The sequence below is a fragment of the Manis pentadactyla genome, chromosome 10 (assembly GCF_030020395.1).
Source record: "Manis pentadactyla isolate mManPen7 chromosome 10, mManPen7.hap1, whole genome shotgun sequence".
In the NCBI taxonomy this organism is placed as follows: Eukaryota; Metazoa; Chordata; class Mammalia; order Pholidota; family Manidae; genus Manis; species Manis pentadactyla.
The window spans coordinates 120,282,768-120,302,507 of NC_080028.1; the positions used below are offsets into that span (position 1 = coordinate 120,282,768).

General features: G+C 50.7%; 1 protein-coding gene and 2 long non-coding RNA genes across 3 annotated transcripts in view; 1 reads left to right on the forward strand and 2 right to left on the reverse strand.

Annotated features, from left to right (window-relative positions):
• Positions 1–19,740, forward strand: part of LOC118929734 (uncharacterized) — a 289,885-nt gene that overhangs the window by 153,163 nt on the left and 116,982 nt on the right.
• The window catches only part of LOC130679201 (uncharacterized), a 138,377-nt gene that overhangs the window by 59,140 nt on the left and 59,497 nt on the right, over positions 1–19,740 (reverse strand). The window contains exons 8-9 of the long non-coding RNA XR_008992279.1: positions 1,176–1,363; positions 607–852 (exon numbers count right to left, since the gene is read on the reverse strand). This is a non-coding gene — a long non-coding RNA (uncharacterized LOC130679201). The remainder of the gene's footprint in view (positions 1–606; positions 853–1,175; positions 1,364–19,740) is intronic.
• Positions 11,222–18,276, reverse strand: LOC130679202 (uncharacterized). The gene is made up of 3 exons (XR_008992280.1): positions 17,608–18,276; positions 14,729–14,820; positions 11,222–14,274 (listed from the first exon to the last, which is right to left on the reverse strand). It is a non-coding gene; the product is annotated as an uncharacterized LOC130679202 (long non-coding RNA).

Genomic DNA, 19,740 nt, shown 5'->3' on the forward strand with positions numbered 1-19,740 from the left:
CTCGTGCCCGGAGGGCCCGGCCGCCGTGCCAGCTCCCCACGGAGCGTGGACCGCAGTCCCGGGGCTCGCCTCGCCGTGGCCAGCCGGGACCCGAGGAGCGGGACCGCTGAGGGCCCCGCGCCTCCGTCCCGCCGCCCCCCCATCCGCGGGCGCGCCTCGCCGGCCGGTCCCAACCTCACCGCCGCCGGCGCAGCCCGGTCCGACCGCGGCGCGCTCCGCCGGGACCCGCGCGCTGACATGCAGCCCGCAGCCCGCAGCCCGGCCCGGCACGGAGGGGCTGAACAGTGGGCAAAACCCGCTCCGCCCAGACCAGAGAACTGGCCGGCCGCGTCCCGGACGCCCGCCCAGCGCCGGGGAGGCGGCGGCGGCGGCGAACCGTCCCGGGGGGCGGCAGCGGCGGCAGGAGCGGCCAGCCGGAGAGAGACCAGGGGAGGGGCTCGACGCCTCAGGGAGAGCGGAGCGGAGCGGCCGCGGCGCGGCTCCGGCAGCTGCGGCAGCGGAGGCGGGCAGAGAGCGCTCCCATCCCCTTGGCCGGCCCTGCTCTGGCCGCCCCGGCTGCCCGGCTTCCCCTGACGCCGCCGTTCCCCGGTCCCCTCCGCTACTCACCGTTGCTGCACCCGCCGGCTCGTCGGCTTTCCGCGCCCACACCTGGGCCGTCCGTCTGCTCCTCCTGCAGACGCCCCCATGCTCCAGCCACGTCCTGCGCCTCTCCGCACCGCACCTGGCTTACGACACTCGCGGCTTTACGACAGCACGTTCCTCAGACCTAGAGCCGCTCGCTCTACGGCGGGAACCTTGTTGCTAGGGAGAGGACGCTGCATCCAGCACGGAGGGAGGGAAACGTTCCCTCAGCTGTAGGGGATGCGGAGGGGACCGCTGGGATACTTCAGTGAAAACGACAAAACATACTGAGAAAGGGGGTGGTGGGGAGAGGGGGAAGGGTTAAAGGGCGTTATGATTAGCACACATAATGGAGGGGGGTCATGGGGAAGGCAGTACAGCACAGAGAAGACAGTGACTCTACAGCATCTTACTACACTGACGGACAGTGACTGCAATGGTGGATGGGGGGACTTGGTAATATGGGTGAATCTAGTGACCACCATGGCGGTCATGTGAATCCTTCATAACACTGAATACCAATGATACCTTCATAAAAAATAAAAAAACATTACCGAATAAATGAAGGAAGACTTGAATAAATGAAGAGAGGTGATGTGTTCACGTATTCGAAGATTCAGTTGGAAGACGGTTCTTCCTGTAACGGCTGTGGATTCAACATAATCCCCATCATAATCCCACAGGCACTCCTTCTGGGGTCTGCTGACTTCTTCAAAGGTCAATGGAAAGCCCCACCAACGGCCTACACCTCGAGCAAGGGAAACAAAAGCAAAAATGAACTCATGGGACTACATCAAACTAAAAAGTTGCTGTATGGGAAAGGACACCATCAACAGAACAAAAAGACTTCCTACAGTATGGGAGAATATATTTGTCTTTTTTTAAAATGTATTTTTATTAAGGTATGATTGATATACACTCTTAATGAACGTTTCACATGAAAAAACAATGTCGTTACTACATTTACCCATATTATCAAGTCCCCACTCAGGCCCCAATGTAGTCACTGAGCATCAGTGTAGTAAGATGCCACAGATCCACTATGTGCCTTCTCTGTGCTACACTGTTCTCCCCGTGATACCCCACACCATGTGTACTAAACATAATACCCCTCAATCCCCTTCTCCCTCGCTCCCCACCTGCCCTTCCACACCCCTCCCCTTTGGTAAACACTGGTTCCTTCTTGGAGTCTCCGATTCTGCTGCTACTTTGTTCCTTCAATTTTGCTTCATTGTTATACTTCACAAATGAGGGAAATCATTGGGCGTTTGTCTTTCTCCGCCTGCCTTGTTTCACTGAGCATAATGTCCTCCAGCTCGATCCACGTTGTTCCAAATGGTAGGATTTGTTTCTTTCTTATGGCCGAATAGTATTCCATTGTGTATATGTAACACATCTTCTTTGTCCATTCATCTACTGATGGACACTTAGGTTGCTTCTGTATCTTGGCTACTGTAAAAAGTGACGTGATAAACATAGGGGTGCATATGTCTTTCTGAATCTGAGAAGTTGTATTCTTTGGGTAAATTCCAAGGAGTGGGAATCTGGGTCAAATGGTATTTCTATTTTTAGTTTTTTGAGGAACCTACAGATTGCTTTACACAACGGTTGAACTAGCTTACATTCCCACCAGCAGTGTAGGAGGGTTCCCCTTTCTCCGCATTCTTGCCGGAATTTGTTGTGCTTAGACTTTTTGATGCTGGCCATCCTCACTGGTGTGAGGTGATATCTCATTGCAGTTTGGATTTGCATTTCCCTAATGATTAGTGATGTGGAGCATCTTTTCATGTGTCTGTTGGCCATCTGAATTCCTTCTTTGGAGAACTGTCTCTTCATATCCTCTGCCCATTTCTTAATTGGGTTATTTGCTTTTTGGGTGTGGAGGTGTGTAAGTTTTTTATATATTTTGGATGTTAACCCCTTGTCGGATATGTCATTTACAAATATATTCTCCCATACTGTAGGATGCCTTTTTGTTCTGTTGATGGTGTCCTTTCCCATACAGCAACTTTTTAGTTTGATGTAGTCCCGTGAGTTCATTTTTGCTTTTGTTTCCCTTGCTCGAGGAGATGCGTTCAGGAAGAAGATGCTCATCCTGATGTTCAGGAGATGTTTGCCTATGTTGTCTTCGAAGAGTTTTATGGTTTCATGATTTACATTCAAGTCTTTAATCCATTTCAAGTTTACTTTTGTGTATGGGGTTAAAGAATAATCCAGTAACAGTCTCTTGCGAGTAGCTGTACACTTGTGCCAACATCAGCTGTTGGAGAGGCTTTCATTTCCCCATTGTATATCCATGGCTCCTTTAATGGATATTAATTGATCATATATGGGTGGGTTTATATCAGGGATCCGTAGTCTGTCCCATTGGTCTACGGGTCTGTTCTTGTGCAAGTACAGAATTGTCTTCATTACAATAGCCCACATTGTCTTTTGCACTATGTGCAACAAACGCGGACACAAACATTGGGCTACAGCAGAGGGAGGCTTTCCATCCCGCCAACACATGTGGGCCGATAATGTGTCTGCTTCATCACTCACTGGTGATGCCAAAGGCAAATGGCCAGACACATGATATACAGTAACAGTCTCAGTCTGACTAAAGCCCATAGGTCTTGCTACAGCACTTGCCCCCAAAGGGGCCAGTGACCAACCATCCAATTGGCATGGCACCACGTCAGCAGCAACAAGGTCAAGCCCGGCACACAGCCAAGCTGTCAGTGCACACAAATAGAGGGGAGGGTGTGATCATCCTGGGTGATCGGGAGCCATACTGCCCGTGACTCAGTCCACTGAATGCTCTATCCCTCTCCGTCCTCTAACACACATATTGTCTTAGTCCTAGGACGGAAAGTCACAGCCCTCCACTTCGGGGACTGCCCATGAGAGGAGCTGTCTGTATACCAAGCATCCTCAGCTATAGGGGCTTTTCCCTGCTGATAAGGACTCTCGCCTATCAATGGCTCCAGTACAAGTTATTCTTGCTTTTCACACATATACGTAACTTGCCCAAATAAGCATCGAAGATCTACACTCAAGGGGGTATCAGAGATGGTGCTGTGCTGCTTCAAGTTTGCGCCCCCATTTGGCCAGTGGAGGCGTATGTGCTATGCCACTCCCTGGCTTTGGGTCAAGTCTCGCATCCACCCCGCGATGGGATACGTGGTTATTACCTTGGTTGGAGCTGTTCTGGTGATGGGCTCCATAGCCAGCAAGGCGTGACACACAGAAGCCAGTCGCTCCTCTGTTAACGGATACTAGATCTCTGCTCCTTTCCATATTGTCACCAGAATCCAACAGGTAGGCATGTCCACTCAAGCCACTGCCAAAGGCCCCATCCACAACCATCTCCATTTACATGAACATCTAGCTCCCAGGGCCTTCATGAATCCATTACACTCAAGGACTATAATGGCCTTGACTGCTTGCTTAGTAGCAGTGAACACAGCTGCACAGGTCTCATCACGGTCCCACCTGATGCCCTTTTGTACCGACTGGTATGAGGCCTTCAGAATTTGTGCCAAGTGCGGGATAAACACCCTCCAGGAGCCCAAAACACCCAAAAACTCTTGTACGACTGACTGCCACAGTGGTAGGGGGGTGGGGAAAGCTTGGACCTTGTCTATGACTACGTCTGGGATAACTGTAGTTTTACCCGACGAGACAACCCCCGAGAACTTGACACACAATCCAGGTCCCTGAACCATCCCTATCGAAATACAGCATTCTTCAACAAACTGGAACGAATAGTTCTAAAAGTCATAGGGAACCACAGAAGACCGAGAATTGCCAAAGCAATCCAGAGAAGGAAGAACAAAGCAGGGGGGATCTCGCTTCCCACCTTCAAGCCATACTACAAAGCCACAGTAATCAGGACAATTTGGTACTGGCACAAGAGCAGACCCATAGAGCAGTGGAACAGAATAGAGAGTTCAGATATTAACCCAAACATGTATGGTCATTAATGTATGATAAAGGAGCCATGGATATACAATGGGGAAATGACAGCCTCTTCCATACCTGGTGTAGGCAAAACTGGACACCTACATATAAGAGAGGGAAACTGGATCATTGTGTAAACCTACACAAAGTAAAATTCGAAATGAATCAAAGACCTGAATATAAGTCAGGAAATCATAATACTCTTAGAAAAATACATAGGCAGAAATCTCTTGGACATAAACATGAGCAACCTCTTAATGAACATATCTCCCCGGCAAGGGAAACAAAAGCAAAAATGAACAAGTGGGACTACATCAAGCTGAAAAGCTTCTGTACAGCAAAGGACACCACCAATAGAACAAAAAGTCATATTGCACTGTAGGAGAATATATTCATAAATGACATATCCCATAAGGGGTTGACAATCAAAATATAGAAAGAGCTCACACACCTCAACAAACAAAAAGCAAATAATCCAACCAAAAAATGGGTAGAGGGTCTGAAAACACACTTCTCCAAACAAGAAATTCAGAAGGCCAACAGGCCCATGAACAGATGCTCCACATCGCTAATCATCAGAGAAACGCAAATTAAAACCACAATCAGGTATCACCATCCAAAAGACAAACAACAACACATGCTGGCGAGGATGGGGAAAAAGGGGAACCCTCCTAACACTGCTGGGGGGAATGTAAATTAGTTCAGACATTGTGGAAAGCAGTATGGAGGTTCCTCAAAAAACTCAAAATAGAAATACCATTTGACCCCAGAATTCCACTCCTAGGAATGTACCCTAAGAATGCAGCAGCCCAGTTTGGAAAAGGCATATGCATCCCTCTGTTTATCATAGCACCATTGACAATAGCCGAGAAATGGAAGCAACCTAAGTGTCCATCACTAGATGAATGGATAAAGAAGATGTGGTACATATATACAAGGGAATATTATTCATTCAGGCATAAGAAGAAAACAAATCCTACCATTTATGTCCACATGGATGGAGCTGGAGGGTATTATGCTCAGTGAAATAAGCCAGGCGGAGAAAGACAAGTACCAAATGATTTCACTCATCTGTGGAGTATGAATACAAAGCAAAGACGGAAGGAACAAATCAGCAGCAGACTCATAGAACTAAAGAATGGACTAACAGTTCCCAAGGGGAAAGGGACTGGGAAGGGTGGGTGGGAATGGAGGAATAAGGGGATTAAGGGGCATTACGACTAACACACGTAATATAGGGGGTGCACGGAGAAGGAAGGCTAGCAGAGAGAAGACAAGTATTGATGCTACAGCATCTTACTATGCTGATGGGACAGTGACTGCAATGGGGTTATGTGGTGGAGACTTGATAACAGGGGGGACGTAGTAAGCATAAAGTGGCTCATGTGAAACTTGAGCATAAGACTGCATGTCAGTGATACCTTAATAGAAAAAATAAACGAACTCCAATTGGATCAGTGATCTAAATGTAAAAAATTCAACACGACCAAAAAAATTGGTGAATTTCCCTAGAACCTTGATGTAGGCTTCCTTTCTAACAGTGAGTCAAAACATAGGTATTAGGACTCCTGCTTTCAGCCGAGATGAACACAGACTGCATTTACCCCCCTACCTGGATGGAACCCCAGAAAAAAACACAAGAGAACATATGCACAGCAATGGTCTTCAAGACACTGATCGACGGGCAGTGAAGGACAGTAACCCATGAGACAGGAAATAAACAGGGTGAGCCCTACAGCCCCTGCCCTGAGAGTTTCCAGAAAGGCAGCAGCGCGGGAGCACCCAGACACAGGTGGGGAGAAGGGGTTGAGAAACGGGGGGGAAAATGTAGGGAAGCACAACCCGTCAGGAAAATAATCAACTGAAACGGGCCTGAAAAGAAACAGATGTTACAATGAGCAGAGAACATTAAAACAGCTTATAATCATTTTCTTTCTGGTAAAAAAAAAAAAAAATGAGTACAGACCGGGAAGATAGAAAATGAAATTCAAACAGAACTTCTACAGAAAAGACATAGCATCTTAAGATGGAAATTACACTGGGTTAGAATAACAACACTGCCAGAAAAAGGATCTGTGAACGTGAAGACACGGCAGTGGAAGCACTTGCAGATGAAGCAGCCAGAGAGAGAGAGATTAAAGGGAAAGGAAGGGCATCGGTCAGCTGCGGGACAGTGTCAAGCTGTGGAATACACAGGGAATGAGGATCCCAGGAGGGAGGCTGGGGGAAGCACAGGGAACATCTGAAGACACACGGTCAAACTTTCCCCAAAGGTGAAGGAAACCGTCAACACACAGATCCAACAAGTTGCATGACCCCCAAGCACAGACACACGAGTGAAACGCAGCCAAGACGAATCAAGCACATCACCTACGACCGGTGATAGTGAGAACATTTTAAAGCAGTGAGAAGAAGAAGAAAACAAAATATGTGGCATACGGAGGAAAAGATGACGATGACCTTGAATTGCTCTTGGAAATAATGTGTGTGTAAGCGAGGAATATACTTAAAGTACAGGAGGAAAAAACAGCAAAGATCCTTCTAAAAGGGAAGGCAAAATGCAGACATTTTCAGACCTATGAGAGCTGAAAGGTTCTTCATTAACTACAAGAAATGTCACCAAAAAGTCCTTCATGCAGAACGAATAGGAGAGCACATAAAAATCTGGATCTATACAAAGGAATGAAAGTAAAAGAAACAGGAACTACGTATTTTGTCTTATTAGTTAAGTCTCTTAAAAGGTTAACGGAGTATTTAACTACAAATAACAATTTGTGGGATCGGTACTACTGTGAGAGTAAAGTGCAACAACACGGCAAAGACCAAGAGGGGAGAGCTGGAGGGAACTGTGAGCTCCTTATAGTCTAGTGAAATGACAGATCACTTGAAGAAAAACTATGATAAACTAAAGGTGTATAGTATAAACCTTAAAGCACCCCTTAAAATGACGGTGTCATAGCCAACAACCCAACAAAGGTTACAAAATGGAATCACAGAAATGCAATGCACTGGAAGGAAGGAAGACAGAGAACAAAAAGGAAACAAAGAAGACGGGACAGACAGCAAAGACAACAGACCACAAGCTACCCACTTACACCAATAATTGTGTCAGATGGAAGCGGTCTCAACACCCCAGTTAACAGGCACAAATGGTCAGACTGGATAAAAAGGAAAGACCGAATCACATGCTGTCTACAAGAAAATCACTTTATGACTGCCCTTGTAATGTTCACCATGTAGCTTATTCACTATGTAAGAATTTGTTCTGCATGTAAGAACTTGTTCGTTATGCTTCAGAAGACTGCAGACTGACGAAAATTAGGCTTGGGGTGGATTAATGATTGTGCATTGAGCATTGACTCCCCTATACAGAATTTTATTGTTGTTAACGACCATTTGATCAATAAATATGAGAGATGCCCTCACACAAAAAAATAAATAAGTAACCGGGATGTAATGTATAGCATAAGGAATATAGTCAAAATATTGTAACAACTTGGTATGGTGATAGCTGGTGCCTAGAATTATCATGTATAGAAATGTTGAATCACTGTGTTGTACACCTGAAACTAATGTAATACTGTGTGTCAACTACCCTTCAATAAAAAATAATTACCTAAGAAGAAATAAATAATATCCTTAAACATTAAAAAAAGAAAATCACTTTAAAGAGAAAGATGCAAACTAAAAAGTAAAAGGATGGAAAAAGATTCAGCATGCCCAAAGAAGTCTGGGGAGGCTCTATAAATGCCAGAGAAAGTCCATGTCAGAATACTAACAGGGACAAAACAGGCCATTTCTCAACGACAAAGTGGTTAATTAACCAAGAGGATACAACAGTCTTCAGTGTTTACATACCTAAGAATAAACATGAATCAAAAAACCGGAGGAACTGCAAGGCGAAATACACAAACCACAACTTGGATCACAGTGTTTTGGTGTCTGGAAAAATCACATGCACCAAGTTTTCCTTAGGCAGCAGGCCCTTGGCTTACATAGGCACCAAGAAGAAGCCACACATTGCGATGAATTCAGGGTTGTCATTAGGAAAGCTGTCCACAATTGTGTGCTGAATGAAATAAGCCGCATACACGCACACACCACTTTTGTAGCATTCCACTTAAATGAGGGACCCAGAAGAGCCAAAGCCATAGAGACAGAGGGGAGGATGGTGGTTGCCAGGGACCGGAAGGGAGACTAGACTGGGCAGGTGGTCTTTAACGGGTGCGCAGTGTCGATTTGGAGATGGGACAGTAGGGGGCGGCTGCAAAATTTCAAAGTGCTCAGTGCCGCAGAACTATCCCCTCAAAAATGGCTCAAGTGGTAAATTTTATGTTATTTTACCACAGTAAATACTGAAAAAGAAAACACGAGATTCAGATGCCCGGGTGAAAAGTAGAGGCCTGGAGCTCAGGGGGAGCCGCCTGGCTTACGGCAGGCCTTCAAGTGGCTGATGTCCGGGCTGCGTCTGTGCCCGCGTGCGCCCCCACCTTCACAAAACATCCTCCTGTGTCCTGAATTGGACGTTTTCCCACTAAGTCTTTTTGTGCATGTGACATTTTATTCATAGGATACACAAGAGATGGTGACACATCTGGCTCAAGCTGATACACACGATCAGAAGTTTTATACAGAGAATAGACTTTCTTCATTGGCATTGAGGGGCAGGCTCTGGGAAATCCATACACTTGCTGAAATTGTAGGCACCATTTGAAGTGGGCGTGAGCACGGATACCACAGTCTCTGATTCCGGGTCCTCAAAATGTTCTCTTGGGCTCAGAGGTGCCTGAGGGGTGAGGATGCGTCCCTCTGTACAGAATCCTGAACCTAGTGTCAGTGAACACTGAGCACAAGAGCTCTGTTCTGCCAAGTGCTTTAAAGTTAACTTTTGAGTCCAAGTCAATGTACCTGGGATCTTTCTTACATACCTACGTCACTCTTGTAGGGCTGACTGTTTCTGCTTACCCTGAATTTCCTAGCCACTCACTAGACATGCTCTGTAGGAGAACGTGACAGAGGGCGAGAGTCCACCCGTGTGTCAAGTGGAGAGTGGAGAGGACACGTCATCTGGGGGGGAGGGCTGAAAGGTGACCTGGACGGCTCGAGGATCATCTTGGCGGATGGTCAGACCTTGGGCCAGTGGCAGGAGACATTGTTTGCCCCTGTTCGGATTGGACTGGCAGTTGCCTGTTTTTCCTTCAAACTGGTTGCTAGGTTGCAGCAACCTATGACCTCACGAGGGTTCCGACCCTCCTGGTTGGCAGGTGCTTGGCAGCACAGGTAGCCAGAAGCATCTTCGCAGAGCTTTCTCCACTCCTAGCGTCTCCTCAGCCTGGAGTAGGGATAACGGGCTCACGTTCAGTGAGAATCCACAGGAGGAGTTTGGACAGGGTCTGGTCCCGGAGAGGGCAGGAGTTGGGGACAAATCATGGCCAGCGTTCCACCGAGTTCCCAGGCCGTGAGCCAGAGGCCCCGGCCCGGCCCCTCCGGGCACCCGCCGGAGGTGATGCTGGGGGCAGAAAGATCAGGGCCGCCAGGTGAGGCAGCGGAGGGACGAGGGGCTTGAGGAGGGGGTGCCGACGGCAGGAAGGCCTACCCAGGGGGGCCTTGTGCGCAGGAAGGAGAGACTCAGAAGGCCAGGGACTGGAGGGCGAGGGTGTAGGCGTGGGGACAAGGCCACGGTCTGCGACAGCAGAGGCACTGGGGGCAGCTTGTCTTTTGGGGGTACTTGGAGTGGTGTGGGAGGGGAATCAGGGACCCCAAGGGATGAATCCCAAAGACAACAGCTGGACGCTGTCGCCTGGTTTCTTTGCCCAGCAGCCCAGGCACACAGCAGCCCTCTGCCAGAGGGCTGCGGCCGGCGCGGGAAGCGGGAGAGGTCGGCCGCTCTCCAGGAGGAGTCGGAGGAGGAGGCAGCCCCGGGCAAGGCGGAAGCCTGGGTCGTGGACAGGCTGTGCGGCCTCAAGATGAGGCTGAAGCAACGGCGGGTGTCCCCGGTGCTGCCCGAGCACCACGAGGCCTTCAAAAGGCTGCTTGGTAGGGGGAACCCTGAGCCCATTCCCCTTGAGAGAAACTTCCAGCGACTATGCTTTTCCAATGGAAAAGAATTCCCTGCCAGTTGGTGACCTCTCTGCTCCCAGAGGACTCCTCCGGGGTCACTTAGAAATGGCTGCCAGTAAAGGAGAAGGATGGAGAGATGGCTGGGGAGGCGGCCACGGTCTGCGACAGCAGAGACACTGGGGGCAGCTTGTCTTTTGGGGGTAGTTGGAGTGGAGTGGGAGGGGACACGGGGACCGAGGGACGAATCCCAAAGACAACAGCTGGACGCTGTCGCCTGGTTTCTTTGCCCAGCAGCCCAGGCACACAGCAGCCCAATGCCAGCGGACTCCGGCCGGCGCGGGAAGCGGGCGAGGTCGGCCGCTCTCCAGGAGGAGTCGGAGGAGGCAGCCCAGGGCGAGGAGGACGCCTGGGTCCCGGACATGCTGTGCGGCCTCAAGATGAGGCTGAAGCGACGGCGGGTGTCCCCAGTGCTGCCCGAGCACCATGAGGCCTTCAAAAGGCTGCTTGGTAGGGGGAACCCTGAGCCCATTCCCCTTGAGAGAAACTTCCAGCGACTATGCTTTTCCAATGGAAAAGAATTCCCTGCCAGTTGGTGACCTCTCTGCTCCCAGAGGACTCCTCCGGGAACACTTAGAAATGAGGGAGGATTAGGCCAGAGGCAGAAGCAGTCTGCACTCGGCACACGAAAGCTCTGCTTCCACTGCACCCCTGAGGCTTTCATATCTAAATGCCTCCGTCAGCGTGCGGGGTGCTGACAGGCCATTGGGCGCGCTGATGTGACCGTCAAGGGAGACGATGCCTTCCTGCACGGTGATGGAGCACCACCTTCTGTAGGATCAGACCTGTGCACATCACCTACTGACACCTGCCCCCGCACCCCCAGCCACCAAAGAAGGCTGGCACCATCTTTCTGGCCCAATGAGTGCACCTCGGCCTCCCCACCCCGAAAGGTCCCGTCAGGAGGCACGGCTGCTCACTGCTCAGCCCTGCTCCGGCTGTCCGTCTAACCTGTGCCTCTCTTCCCAGGGGACCCTGTTGTTAAAAGATTCCTGGCCTGGGACAAAAATCTGAGGGTATCTGACAAGGTAACTTTGTCCACTGACATGTGTTCTCTCTCCAGCATCTACCCTGGGGGGCTGGAGGGATGCCTTCTGAACCCACAGTCTCGCCTCCCTCTCCAACTCGGTGCCTTGTCCACACTGCCCTTTGCGGGGCCTGGAGGCTCCTTGCGTGTGAATGGGCAGCCCTGCCCCCACCCCCACTCCCCTGGGGTCCGCCCCTTTGGTTGTGACTGGCAAGTCCCTTGTCGCCTCAGCCCTGGGGACTCCCCTTTGTGCCAGCTTATCAAAGACCCTTCTGATGGCAGCTGTCCTAGATACCCGGCGTCACACCGGCAAAGCCTGCCATCCAGGAGCATCCTAAAGTCCCTCTCCCCGCACGGGCGGGGTCTGCCCCCAGCCTCCCCCTCCCTCACCCCTCCGTCCTTCTTCTTCTGGGATGTGACCGCTCTCCTGTGGCGTTCTCCTCTCCCTCAGTATCTCCTGGCCATGGTCATAGCATATTTCAGCCGGGCTGGCCTCCCCTCCTGGCAGTACCAGACAATTCACTTCTTCATAGCTCTGTGAGTATTGCTGTCAGTGGCCGGCCGTCAACGTTCAGTCCTCCGGGAGGGCGGAGGGAGGGGTGTGGGACTCTGACGTTGCATCTATTTGCTTTCTCACTCCACGTGTACCGTTCACTTTGGTATGCGAAGGACAGGATTATAACAGAGCGGTTTCTATACTGCTGTCTGTGGAGACAGACAACCCTAACACCACTTAAAACACGGGAACAAACGAAGGACCACATAAAACCCTCCTAAGAGGAGGGACAGAATGGGCACCACGCTGTCCCCACGTGGCCAGGCTTGAGACCGCACCGCCTCCAAAGCCTCGGCCGCTCACCTGCCCGAGTCCACATCGAGTGGACCGTCGTCCTCTGGGTTCCCAGGCAGACGCCACAGTGCAGGCCCTCGTCATGTGACACAGACCGAGCGTAGGCACTCCCCACCCGTGCTTCCTACAAGGCTTTACGTGCCCCAAATCCTCCGAGAACACATTTCTAATGCTCCCCGCCCCTCCTCAGCAATGTCACCAGCTAAGGGGGTTCTAAGCCGGGGCCAGCCTTCTCAGTCTGAACTCAGCCGTCCCCACAGTCAGCATCACACTTGCTTATGGTCCTCATATTGCACTGCTTTGTTCCAATGCTCCGTCTGAAATCCCTTCCCTCTGTGTTCACATTGTGTCTTCTGACTTGTAGGTGTCTTTCACACACATATATATTGGAAGAAAACGACCACTCCTTAAAGTCGGTGCAAAGAGCACGACTGTTACCACGCCTCCCCTGGCCCCCTAACTGTGGTCCCCCAGTAGCACATCAGCTAAAATCCTAGTGCCATGTCACGTTCTGGGTAATAGTTACTTCCTGTCACCCCCCTCCCCTTCTCCAAACCATCAGACCAGACACCGCTGCAGGCAGGTCTTGTCAAAATATCCGCATGTTCACAAAGCCCTCAGCACGCTACTTTGCGTTGCAAACGTTTAAGTTACACTGAGTCCATGAGGCGATCGGTATGGCATTTGACTGTGAGATAAAAGCATCCATCCATCCATCCAGTGAAATCTTGTAGACTGCATTCCGTGCCAGGGACTAGGAGGGCTGGGAGGAGAGCCTTGAGAAGGGCACGTGGCACCCATCCTCCAGCCTGAGCCCCGTGGGAGGGAAGCTATGACTACAGAAACCGGCTAGTCAGTTCCTGCCCTCTGGACGCCTCCGCAGGGAGCCGCAGGGTGTGCACATACAGCCGGTTTGAAGGGCACAGGGCAGATGATGGGGACATTGCATGGAAGCTGCCCTGCTCGCCCTCAGGCCTCCCCGAGGGCCTTTGTCTTCAGCATCCAGGTGTGAGAGGTGCCCTTCAGGTCCCTGCCCCGCAGTGGCTTCTTGATGACTGCGTGGCCCCGTGTGGCGCTGGTAGGGCTCCCGTAGGTCCTCTGTGAAGATCAGCCTGGGCCTCTCCTTGGAAGCTGACCTCGGCTGGGGATCCTTCCCATCTTGCTGCTGACCAGCAGCCCGATGTCTCTCCCCAGCTACCTGGCCAACGACATGGAGGAGGACGACGAGGGCCCCAAGCAGGCCATCCTTTGGCTCCTCTACGGGAACAACCGTGCCCGGCGTCTCCTCTTCCACCAACGGCGAGTCCAATTCGCCCAGTCCATGGGCTGGAGGGCCTGGGTCTCCCGGGAAGAGTGTGAGGAGGTGCGTGAGCAGCTGGGATCTGGGGGCGGGGGTGCCGGACGGCAGTGGGGGGAACACGGGATCGTGGGATCTGGAGGCTGGGCGAGGAAGGAGGGGCCACCTGAGGCCAGAGCCACCTGCCTTCCAGATCCAAGCGTTTGACCCAGAGCTCCCGGTGTGGAGGCGAGACCGCAGCCTGCTTGCTGTGTGAGCGCTCCCGGGACCCCGGAGGCCTGGTTGCACCGGCCCGAAAGAAGGGAAGTCTGGATCCTCGGGTGTAGACAGAGCACCTCGTTGTGTCGACTTAGGAAGTCACCCTTCCAGACGCTGACTCCGCTCCCAGCCACAGGCCGAAGACACATGCAGGTATGACCCCTGCACACAACCAGAGGGGAGGGCGTGATCATCCTGGGTGATCGGGAGCCATACTGCCCGTCACTCAGTCCACTGAATGCTCTACCCCTCTCCGTCCTCTAACACCCATATTGTCTTAGTCCTAGGACAGAAAGTCACAGCCCTCCACTTCGGGGGCTGCCCACGAGAGGAGCCCTGTGTATACCAAGCATCTTCAGGTATAGGGGCTTCTCCCTGCTGATAAGGACTCTCGCCTACCAATGGCTCACGGGCAAGTTCTTCTTGCTTGCCACTCATATACGTCACTTGCCCAAATAAGCACTGGAGATCTCCACTCAAGGAGATAACGGCGATGGTGCTATGCTGCTGCAAGTTTGCGCCCCCATTTGGCCAGCGGAGGCGTCTGTGCCATGCCACTCCCTGACGTTTGGGTCCAGTCTCACACCCACCCCGCGAAGGGATAGGCGGTTATTACCTTGGTCGGGGCTGTTCCGGTGATGGGCTCCATAGCCAGCAAGGCGTGATACACAGAAGCCAGTCGCTCCTCTGTTAATGGCTACCAGACCTCTGCTCCTTTCCATAATTGTGACCAGAATCCAACAGGTTGGCATGTCCACTTAAGCCACTGCCAAAGGCCCCATCCATAATCATCTCCGTTTACATGAACATCTAGCTCCCAGGGCCTTCATGAATCCATTACACTCAAGGACTATAACGGCCTTGACTGCTTGCTTAGTAGCAGTGAACACAGCTGCACAGGTCTCATCACGGTCCCACCTGATGCCCTTTTGTACCGACTGCTATGAGGCCTTCAGAATTTGTGCCAAGTGCGGGATAAACACCCTCCAGGAGCCCAAAACACCCAAAGACTCTTGCACGACTGACTGCCACAGTGGTAGGGGTGGGGTAAGCCTGGACGTCTGGGATAACTATAGTTTTACCCGACCAGACAACCCACAAGAACTTGGCACACAAACCAGGTCCCTGAATCATCCCTATCAAAATACCGACAGCATTCTTCAACAAAATGGAAAAAATAGTTCTAAAAGTCATAAGGAACAACAAAAGACCCCGAATAGCCAAAGCAATCCTAAGAAGGAAGAATAAAGCGGGGGAAGATGAGGGTTATGCTCCCCAACTTCAAGTTCTACTACACAGCCACAGTAATCAAGACAATTTGGTACTGGCACAAGAACAGACCTGTAGATCAATGGAACAGGATAGAGGGCGCAGATATAACCCACACATACATGGCCAATTAATACATGATATAGGAACGACGGACATACAATGGGGAAATGGCAGCCTCTTCCACAGCTGGTGTTGGCAAAACTGGACAGCTACATGAGAGAGAGAGAGAGAAGGAAATGGGACTGCGGTCTAATTCCATACACAAGAGTAAACTCGAAATGGATCAAAGACCTGAATGAAAGTCATGAAACCATAAAACTCTTAGAAGTAAATCATAGGCAAAAGTCTCTTGAATGTAAACCTGAGCAGCTTTTTCATGGACATGTCTCCTAGGACAAGGGAAACAAAAGCAAAGATGAACAAGTGGGACTCCATCCAAGTAAAAAGCTTCTGTACAGCAAAGGACACCATCAGTGGAAGAAAAAGGCATCTCTACAGTATGGGAGAATATATTCATAAATGACATATATGATAAGGGGTTGACAGCCAAAATATAAAGAGTTCATGCACCTCAACAACCAAAAGGCAAACAACACGACTAAAAAATAGGCAGAGGATCTGAACACACACTTCTCCAAAGAAGAAATTCAGATGGCCAACGGGCCCATGAAAAGATGCTCCACATCGCTAATTGTCAGAGAAAGGAGAACTTAAACCACAATGAGATATCCCCTCACACTGGTCAGGATGGCCACCATCCAAAAGACAAACAACAACACATGCTGGTGAGGATGTGGAGAAAGGGGCACCCTCCTACACTGCTGGGGGGACTGTAAATTAGTTCAACCATTCCGAAAAGCATTGTGGAGGTTCCTCAAAAAACTCAACATAGAAATACCATTTGGCCCAGGAATTCCACTCCTAGGAATCTCACCTAAGAATGCAGCAGCCCAGTTTGAAAAAGACATAGGTACCCCTATGTTTATCACAGCACTACTTACAATAGCCAAGAAATGGAAGCAACCTAAGTGTCCATCAGAACATGAATGGATAAGGAAGATGTGGTACATATCCACAATGGAATATTAGTCAGCCATAAGAAGAAAACAAATCCTACCATTTGTAACAACATGGATGGGGCTAGAGGGTATTATGCTCATTGAAATAAGCCAGGCGGAGAAAGACAAGTACCAAATGATTTCACTCATATGTGAAGTATCAGAACAAAGAAAAAAACTGAATGAACAAAACAACAGCAGACTCACAGAACCCAAGAATGGACTAAGAGTTACCAAAGGGAGAGGGATTGGGGAGGATGGGTGGGAAGGGAGCGACGAGGGGGGAAAGGGGGCATTATGATTAGCAGACATAATGTAGGGGGGAGCACGGGGAGGGCTGTACAACACAGAGAAGACACGTAGCGATTCTGTAGCATCTTACTACGCTGATGGACAGTGACTGTGACTGTAATGGTGTAGGTGGTGGGGACTTGATGATAGGGGGAGTCTAGTAACCACAATGCTACTCATGTAATTGTAGATTAATGATACCAAATAAATAAATGATTCCCTATCGATATGGAGATGGCCTACTTCTACTCTCCACCCCTTGGGAACACCTATTGATATGGAGATGCACTGAGGCCAGGTGAGGGATTTTGGAAATACTGCAATTTTACCAACAGCCTAATCCTCCAGAAATTTTTGACTCACAATCTCCTCGTGCCTCATCTTCTGCAAGGGCCCCCGTGTGAGAGAACTGGAGCACCGTAACCAGACCATTAACACAAAATCATGGTAATCCTCAAGCCGAGGATTCAGCTAGGTTCAAACTCCTATGCACATTAAGGCCATAGCTGGCCTGTTCCACAGGCGGTCAGCAGCTGAACGGGTAGGGAGTACACACAAGTCATGACAGGGAAGCTGCAGCCGGGGGGGCGCATACCAGGCCACAAGGACTGTGGAAGAAAATAACTTTAGGGGCGGTAAGATACCTGCTTTAATGACAGCAGCAGAGGCAAATCTTGTCCATCAGGTAGAATGCATGCAAGAGAGGGGTCCTGTGACTGGACAGTGGCAGGAATGGGATCTCGTCCTGGTCTAGTGTACCAGACTTTCACGCCCCTCCCTGTGCGAGCTACAGATGGGTCAGTAGATAGGGCTACGGGAGGTACATGCACCGGCCATAAAGATAAAACTAAACTTCCCCATAAGATGCTCCTACCTCCGGGACGTATTGGGTACACTACCGCGATCTCTGGAGGCCAACTCTGCTATTACTCCAGGGACACGCAGGAGGCCAGCTTTCAAGCCTTCTCCCCAGGGTGCCAGACGGGCCAGTCATCGCTGGTCCATGTGTTGAAATGTTCAGGACCACGTCCGCTCAACTAAAAACTCAAAATAGAGATAGCATTTGATCCAGGAGTTCCACTCTTAGAAACTTATCCTAACAAAACAGAATCACAGACCCAAAAAAGACATATGCACCCCTATGTTTATCGCAGCATTATTTACAATAGCCAAGATATGGAAGCAACCTCAGTGTCCATCACTAGATGAAGGGATAAAGAAGATGTGGTACATATATACAATGTAATATTAGTCAGCCATAAGGAGAAAACAAATCCTACCATTCACAACAACACGGATGGAGCTAGAGGGTATTATGCTCAGTGAAATAAGCCAGGCGGAGAAAGGCAAGTATCAAGTGATTTCACTCATATGTCGAGTATAAGAACAAAGAAAAAACTGAATCAGAACCCAAGAAGGCTACCAACAGTTACCAAAGGTAAGGGCCTGGGGAGGATGGGTTGGAAGCGGGAGATAAGGGGAAAAGGGGGCATTACGAATAGTACACATAGTGCAGGGGGTTGGGGCGATGGGCACGGGGTAGGCAGTACAGCACAGAGAAGGCAAGTAGTGATTCTATAGCATCTTACTATGCTGATAGACAGTGACTGTAATGGGGTATGTCGTGCGGACTTGGTAACAGGGAAATCTAGTAACCACAGTGTTGCTCATGTAAGTGTACACTAATGATACCAAAATAAAAAATAAACAATTTAAAAAGCGAATATTTACTCGAGTAACTAAAAATCATTCATGAAAGCAGTGATTTCAGTGTCAACCCAATATATTGTAAGTGTTTACAATTGGAAGGAAACATCATGAACCAGTTAAAATCTTGGTATCTGCTTCTAGACAGGAAATCCGACACAAAACCTAAAACTGCCAGGAACGGGTACAGAAACTCGAGTTTCACATCCAGGAGGCAAAGGCGAAAGGGAGCCAGGGAGCCTGGGTAGCGGTAGAGAGTTGGCACTCAAACACACATTTCCTCAATTTACTGGAAGGTACAGCAATCCCATCAACATAGGCACCTTTATTGCCCTAGTCCTAAAAACTCGTTTTAAAAATAACGCAGGACAGTGACTGTAATGGGGTATGTGGTGGGTACTTGATAACGGGGACAATCTAGTAACCACAGTGCTGCTCATGTAAGTGTATATTAATGATACCAAAATAAAAAACACATAAAAATAACGGAGGAGCCAAAAGGAGCCGCTTGGTCGGAAACCTACGCGAAATTCCTAACACAGCCTGGGCTGCAGCCGGCGGCAGGGTCGTTCCCGCCCATTACTATACAAACAGGTACCCGGTCTCCGTCGCCCCTGGGCGGACAACTCTCCCTCCTCTCGCCACAGGACCTGTCCAGACAACAGCAATCAGCAGACATTTCACTGCTGACTGAACAAGAGGTAGAGAACAGCACAGAATCGCCCCCGAGATAAGCAGACATGCAAGCAGCTCACACAGATCAATAAACACTGCAACTGCAACGCCGGCAGCGGACGCGCGCGACCCTCGGCCGTCCGCCCCCTCCCCCACCCGCCTGCCACCCCAGACCAGCGCCCCACCCAAGCTCCATTACCCGGGAGCAGCGCTCCGCGACTCCGGCCGGATAACAACTTCCCAGAAAACACCAAAGAGAAAAAAAGGCGTCCACGCAGAGCCCCATCCTGGCGCGGAAAAGCAGCTCTCCCGGGCGAGGGGATCTGTCTGTGGTGCTTCCCCGTCCCTGACACCGGGTAACAACTCCGCAAAGGCACCTGCCGCCCAGCTCGCCGCCAGCTCCAGGTCTCCCACGGCGGCAAGTGGGTGCCCGCTCGTGCCCGGAGGGCCCGGCCGCCGCGCCAGCTCCCCACGGAGCGTGGACCGCAGTCCCGGGGCTCGCCTCGCCGTGGCCAGCCGGGACCCGAGGAGCGGGACCGCTGAGGGCCCCGCGCCTCCGTCCCGCCGCCCCCCCATCCGCGGGCGCGCCTCGCCGGCCGGTCCCAACCTCACCGCCGCCGGCGCA